The sequence below is a fragment of the Myotis lucifugus genome, unplaced genomic scaffold (genome assembly GCF_000147115.1).
Source record: "Myotis lucifugus unplaced genomic scaffold, Myoluc2.0 scaffold_6, whole genome shotgun sequence".
Lineage (NCBI taxonomy): Eukaryota > Metazoa > Chordata > Mammalia > Chiroptera > Vespertilionidae > Myotis > Myotis lucifugus.
Genome location: NW_005871054.1, coordinates 17,908,269 through 17,916,057, shown reverse-complemented (window position 1 = coordinate 17,916,057; position 7,789 = coordinate 17,908,269).

The window sequence follows — 7,789 nt, the reverse complement described above, 5'->3', positions numbered from 1 at the left end:
GCAGTGGGTGGCCTACTGTGGGCGATTTCACGCGCTGGGCCCCTAGTAAAAAAATAAAAACCAAGCCCAGTGTTGAATACCATAAACCATCTAATACCTCTTACTTGTTTTTGGTTTGCTTACAAAATAAAAGCTGGCCTCTTGCAAAGCAACTGGACCCCAGGATTTTGCACTTGCCACCATGGATCTAGCCTCCACAGCAGACAGCATGGAGAAAGGAGATTTCGGAGAGGATTGGGAAGGTGAAGCAGATAGAGCACAATCCCTATAGGGCCCTTTTTCTGTCCTCACCTCTCCCATCAATCTGTGACTGACCTGAGAAAAGGAGGGTGGAAGAGGACACAGGAACAGGACAAGGGAAGATAGGTGACAGTTGTTTGTTTATGTCATTTCACAAAATATCACAGCTGGAAGGAACCTTAAAAACATTGATCTTGACTACTCCTTACTCTAGATTGAGGGGCCAGAGAGAGAACGGAACATGCCCAACACAATGCAGCTGGTAGCAGAGTTGGCTCTAGAACCCAGCCAAGGTATGATGCATGTTCTTTGTAAGAAATAATGGCCACGGATGGCACTGCTAAATTTTCAAAGACATGGTTTGCTGTAAACACATTTCCACCTCAATTTCTCACCCCTTGTGGTGCCCTCTACTTCCAATCTTTAAAGAAAGACCCAAGGCCTGCAGGGGGCCCTCCAGCCACCCAACAACCCAGCAGCCCTAGCCCAGGCTCTATTCTTTCAGCTTACTGATGAAACAGCTCTTGGGAAAGAGATTCCTTTAAGCGAATTCACATAAATATTCTAACTGGTACTTTATCTCCCTAATCTTCTCAGTAGGATTACTTTGGAACCCAGATGAATTTCTAAATGTTAAATATTTAAGGCAGAATGAGGAAGGGATTTTTATCTCTCCTAGACTAGTCAGCCCGTGGGGCAGAATTAGTCATGGTCTTGCTCTATTCCAAGTCATAAAGGGCTCAGGATGCAGAAGAGGCAAAGGGGCAGAGGTCCTTTGTTCCAGGTTTAAAAAAAATACAGTAAATTTATTGATGGAAGTCTTGCTTCTATAAAAAGGCCATTATAACTGATAAATACTTGATAAAGGTAATCAAAGAAAGAAAGGTATAAAGTATTTGTATACCTATAAGATACTGCTATGTATATATTTTATTTTATTTTTAAATTTAGGTAAACTGTCCAGGCATTATCCCGGCAGAGCTCTGGAGTTTGGGGCAATAGTAGCCCTGGGTTACATTTGGAATCTGGATAGGAAGTGGATGAGGGACGTCTATTGGAACCCTTGAGGGCAACTCATGACTAAGAACCAATGATTTAGAGGGAATATTTGATAAAGACAATTTTGGTGAGGGATATTTTTTCTAAATGGGATTATATTTAAAGAATAGCAGAGTATAGAGCATCTAAAGAGATGTCAATCTCTAAAATAAACATATTTTAGTGGGAGGATAAATGGTGATGGATGGAGACTTGACTTGGGGTGGTGAACATGTACAGATGATGTTTTGTAGAATTGTGCACCTGAAACCTGTATAATTTTGATAACCAGTATCACACCAATAAATTCAATAAAGAGGAAAAAATAAGAAAAATAAAAAATAATTATAATTAAAAAAATAAAACAAATCTATTTTAGGATTTTTTTGAATTCAATCTAAGATTATTTTCAAATTTAATTTATATAACATAGTGCTGGTGTTTTATAGGGGGTTCTTACATTATACAAGATTAAATATGGGGTGATTTTTCAGGATGAAAATTGCAGGTAGTAGTAGATTTGCAAATCCAGGAGGAAGGAAATTGGATAATGGAGCTGGTGTTTGTCAGAGCAGAGAGTGGAATGATGAGTATATGGTAAAGGAAGAAACTTGAGAATAATAGGGTAGAGATTCAAATCCAAAAATAGTAGATGTATGGCTAGAACGAAGGATAAATAGGAAAGAGGAAGGCATGAATAGTGGAAAGGTGATCTTGAGATGGGGACTGTTGCAGGACAAGTGATAAATACCAATTTTTCTTCTTCCCCTTTTTTCCCCTCGCTGCGTTTCTTAAATTTGGGACGGACTTTTCTTCTCACTCAGCACTTCCTCACTGCCTCAGGAATAGACACTGTTCATGTAATTTTAATTGCTAGAATCCACAGATTAAATTAAGACTTGGATCTCTTGTTTTTTTCTTTCTCTAGCTGTTTCCTACAGCTAATTATTCTGGACTGCTTGATGAACACAAAATTAAATTGGTTTTGTGTATTCCCAGACCTAAAATGCCGTTTCTTCACTATTTAGTTGTTCCTCCCCAGCCAACTCTTCTATCTTTGATGATTCCAACCCCTCAGGAAATCTCCTGGCATCATGGAGAGATTATTTCATGATGGCAGTGTTGGTGTCTTCTTTAAGTTTTCTGGTGAGGTCTTAATTTGTGCCTTTCTGGTTAACCCCACTAGGCTCTTTCTTTTGGTGGCTACTTATTCCATTAAAGGCTTAATTTCCTCTGTTTTTGCCCAGTACCTGATAACCTGATAGTGTTTGCTAGACAATAAGCAAACATTTAAAATAGTGTCAATAAACTAAATTGGTGTAAAAAGAAAAACTTGACCTTTTTCTTTGTTGAAAATAAGAGCCTTTTCATGTTGGAAATGCAAAAGGCACCAAATGAAAGACGAGCAGCTGAATGGGATGAAGGTTCATGCACGCTTCTTTGGGAGGAAACATGGTAACCACTATATTAAAAAAATTCTATGCATTTCTTTTAAGTGACCACATATTAATTGCGGAAGTCAATATATTTCAAAAGTTCTACAGGGTAATAAAAGTAATAATATTTATATAGCTTTTTATATTACAAGGCATATTAACATAATTGTTTCATTTAATACCTTGAACCACCTCAGGTGTTAAAATTCTAATTTTAGGTAGTGTTCTTATTTTAAGAGTTGAAGATGCTGATAATCAAAGGTCATGACCTGTAAATGGCAAAGCCAAAATCTGACCTTTGGTAGGATGTCTTTCTAGTTGAGAGAGAAAGAGGGAAAGTGTGGAAAGACAATGGCACCGTCATCCTGAACACTCAAAGGTGCTAGGGACCTTTTTTATGAGAAAGTTTTCATGCAATTAGATAAGCCTTTTCCCTAAGAGCACACAGGTGACCACTAGCTGAAGTCTGCTGGACGGGAGGATGAGTGAGGAGAACTGGTTTAAAAGCAAAAAACACCCATCAGGACCCAAACTCACTGTTTACTTGGGTAAAAGGTAGAAAACGTGTAATCTAGCATCTACCCAGTTATCTAACACAGCTGTGAACATTTTTCTCCCAAAAAGAAGTTTTCTCTTAGGCCACTGTAAAGAAATCCAGGAAATTTCTGGCAAGAATGTACTCATCTATTTGGTCAAATACAGTGTCTGGGTCATTTCTTCACTACCGTGTTTTAGATTTTCTGCGTGGGGGTGTTACACATGATTCCTGAGAAGATGATGTCTTCCTTGCGAGCATAGCAGCCTCGACTAAAAGAAATAAGATCCACAGATAGAGGCGGTGGGTAGCAGGGGAGAATGGGAGTCCTTGGGGAGTATTTATAGCTCTAGGTTTAATAACATCACACCGTATGCCTTACATTAAGTGTGCGTATTATTTGAGAACATGCTTCCCAACTGTAATATCCGGTACACCATTTAAAAACATATTCTGTTTCAGTTATTTATTGCTATATCACACATCATCCCCAATCATATGGCTTAAAACAATGATGATTTATTATTTCCATAATTCTGTGGGTTGACTGGGCTCAGCTGGGCAGTTACCCTGCTCTAATGGCTGGGGACACAGCTTTGGCTACATTCAACTGGTGGCTGCACCGAGTGGGAAGGTCTAGGAAGGCCTTGGTGCCCTTCCAGTGGTCTTTCTCTCCACATGGTGTCTTATCAATGGAAGCCCAGCCTACGCTTCTTTACAGCAGGGTGGCTGGCTTCTCTGGAGACAAAAAGCAGAAACTGCCAGGCCTCGTTAGGGGTAGGCCCAGAGTGGCACAGTGGTGCCTCTGCTGCATTCTATTTGTCTAAGGAAGTCACAGGTCACAAGGCAGGGAGGAGGGAAGGAGACCTCACCTCCTGGTAAAAGGAGAGGAAAGGATTATTGCAAAAGGCATGTGGGATGGGAGAAATTGTTGCAGTTATCGATGGAGATAATCTACTGTTTTCTTTCAAGCATAAGCACGGTTAAAAATAATGAAAGCAGAAAGGTTAGTTCAAAAGAAAAGAATTGAAGTATATTTAAATAATGACTTCATTCATTATTTTACTAATTTTTTCTCTTTTTTAAAAATCCTCACCTGAGGATATTTTTTTCCACTGCTTTTCAGAGAGAATGGAAAGGAGGGAGGGCGAGAGAGATAGAAGAGAGGGAAACACTGATGTGAGAGAGAGACATCAACTGGTTGCCTCCCACATGACTGGGGCGGGGGATTGAACCTGCAACCCAGGTACATGCCTTCGACCAGGAATTGAACCCACTACCTTTTGGTACGCGGGCTGATGCTCTAACCATGAGCCACACTGGCCAAGGCTGTTCTTCTCTCCCTTGATCATTAGTCTACGTTTGGTCTTGAGCCCTTTTCACCTTTTTAAAACACAGAAACTATTGTGATAGCCTGAAATTGAAGTGTCAAGAAAATCTCATATTTTGTAGCTTAATTATTGTAAAGAATGAGAAAAATGTTCTGATGAATTGAAAGGAAAAGAATCTTAAAGCCTCAAAGTAAAGTTGTAAAGATGTTCTCAGGAAAGAGCATCTAGCCGGTCAGACTGGAAAAGATTTTGTTCGTTTCCCCATTTGTGAAACTTTCCAGCCCAAAAGGAACAGTTGGCATGCCAGCTGTTCGGATATTCCAACTGATGGGACATTAAATAAAAAGTTCTGGAATTTATATGTGACAATGACAGTTTTTTTTTTAACCTAAATACAAAACATTAGATATGGACTAATAGCTGAATTAAAGGGAAATAAGGAGACAGAAATATTTCTAACTTTTATTAAAATAAGCTAGAGGACACATTCAGGTTGTTATATATACAAATGTAAAGTCGCCAAAATATTTAATCCCATACTAAGTTTTCTATATACCTTAAGCTAAATTTAAAGAATGTTATGTATTTATATAGTTAACATAATACAACAAAAAAGGTGTTGTAGTGAATTTTTAGCAGCATATATTGCCATGTGTTAATTATCAAATGCCAATTAGTATATCGCCATAATTTCATGTGATTTGAAATATGTTCTAAAATAATAAGTAAACACACAACGTCCTCAATGGATAATATTGAGAGATATGGTTAAATAAGGTTAGTTCACAACAGAAAAGAAAATTTTAACTTTAAAAATACAAGTCATTTATATGCCTGTTAAGTAGGGTAACCCAATTCTCAGCTTATGTAAATTATAGGTTAAATATAAAGTTGACTGAACCCGAGACCCTGTTGTTGAAATATAAAACGAATATAATTTCAGATATATTTGTAGAATTCCATTAAGTTATTATTTACTGAAACTACTAAAAGTTTTACTGAGGTTAGAAATGTACTAAATGTTCTTTGCCTTAATGGTTATCTTAAATTAATGTTTCACAGCATATGTGTAATTTCCAAGCTAATCAGAGTTAGATTAAAACATCAAAAAATTATTACACATTATTCTGCATTTTAAAAGCACACCGGTTTATTTACATTAAAATCTAGTGATCATTAGCTCTAAAATCTACTTTAATTTATAAAATGTAACCTCCATTAGATGGTTGTCTACAAACTCCTATTGACTTGATAGAACTAGCAGGGAGCAGTTGTGTGTGTTTCTGTGTGTGTGAAAGAAATCAAGCAAGTGAGAGATGAGAGAGAAATAAAGTGACCTCCAAGCTCCTGGCTACATCATAAACACCGAAGTTTACCTTGGCATTGTTAGTGTAGAGCAATCTGTAGAAAGCATCTTCTAGTGGGAGATATGCCCAGGACACCAAGCTGAAGTGGAGCCTTAGATCATCTAGATTATCTACTCTCTTATTATACAAACTAGTGGCCTGGTGCACAAAATTCATGCACGGGTAGGGTCCCTTGACCTGGCCAACGATCAGGGCCAATCTGTGGGGTGACCTGCGGGGTAATTGGGGGGCCCCTGCTGGCACCCGCAATGGCCGGCCTGGGGCCTACAGGCTGGGGACGCTCCTGCATTGAGCGTCTGCCCCCTGGTGGTTAGTGTGCATCATAGCGACCGGTCGTTCTGCCGTTTGGGCAATTTGCATATTAGGCTTTTATTATATAGAATGGCAAGATAAAGGCAAAGAAAAGTTACACGTCTATATAGAGAGTTGCGAGCCAGGCCTAGAACCTGGAGTCCTAACTCCCAGGTCACGTGATATTTCTATTAGTCTCTAAACTACCACTCTTAAAAACTTTTTGTTGTCTACTAAAACAAGAATGAAGTTGTTGAGTTAAAGATTTTAATCTAAGATAAACACAGACATGTACCCAGAACATTACTTTAACCTGTGTGTAGCCTTTTCTCTCTCTGTCTTAACTATATGCGCTAAAAACCTCTATACTTGTGATTCATCTAATATCTTACACTGACTCCTCAATTTTTTTTCTGTTTGTGGAATTTTAGGAACATTCCTCTTCTGGTAACATGTTTTAATAAAAAAAAATGCTTTGGGATTACTCTGTGCCATTTGCTCCAAAACCATGATTGGAAATCATTGATGGTGACAAATGACCAAGAAAGTGATATCTTTTTGAAAAAAATTATAATTCTATAGCAAGGAAGCTAAAGGACTATAAAATATTTTCAGAACTAAAATTTTTGTCAAAAGAACTTACTAATTTCCTCCTTCCTTGTAGTTTGGGGAATCTGCAAGAGCAATGAGTGAAGAGTGTGATATCGCTTAGAAGCTGGAAGATGGACATCTACTCTCTGCTCACCACTTCCTTCCCTGCCTGAGGGCTGTGTCTTTACCCAGTCACCTCCCTAATCCCAAGCCTTCAAAAGCCCACTGAACACAGCTTGTTAATGCTTGTCTAGTTAAAATAACCTTCAAAAAGTGACCCTCTACAAGTGCTTCGTGGTTGGGGCAAGCGGGAACAATCACCACATTCAAATATTCAGGTGGCGCCACTCACCACGACAGCACAGTATGTGTGCAGCAGCAAAAAATTATACACAAATTAAAGAGCTGGAAAGCTGGCACAGGTGAGGCAAGACCCAGGTCAGCCAGAAGCTGGACAAGAGTGAAGGAAAGGCGTGATTACAGAATCCTGCGGGCTTCTGTGAGGGTAAGTTCTACAAGAGTCATGACTTCATTTGGGTACCGGACCCAGAGTGCATCTGTTTGTCATGTGGCTGAGAAATGCAAGGGGACCTGTGCAGCCCAGAGGTGAGCAGCACGCACTGGAGACAGAGAAAAGCTGCAATCGGAGATTTGTGCGCCTGAGTGATTCAGGCGGCAGCCGTGCTATGTGACCTGGGTCACGCAGGGAAGCCAAGCATGCAAACGTCATCAGAAGAGTATTGTTCTGCGTGGTAATATGACTGCATCAGAATCTTTCTCTAAGCATTACCTGCTTTCTCCTCTCCAGTCATACGTAAATGATGGATTTGTGTAAGGGAAAAAAATGAGAAATGTTAGTTTGAATTCGCAAATGTAAGCAAAAGTAAGGGAAGACGATTACTCTCCCAAACTCTGCCCAAATCTTCATTGTTGTTTGAGGCACAGTTAGGAGCAAGATGG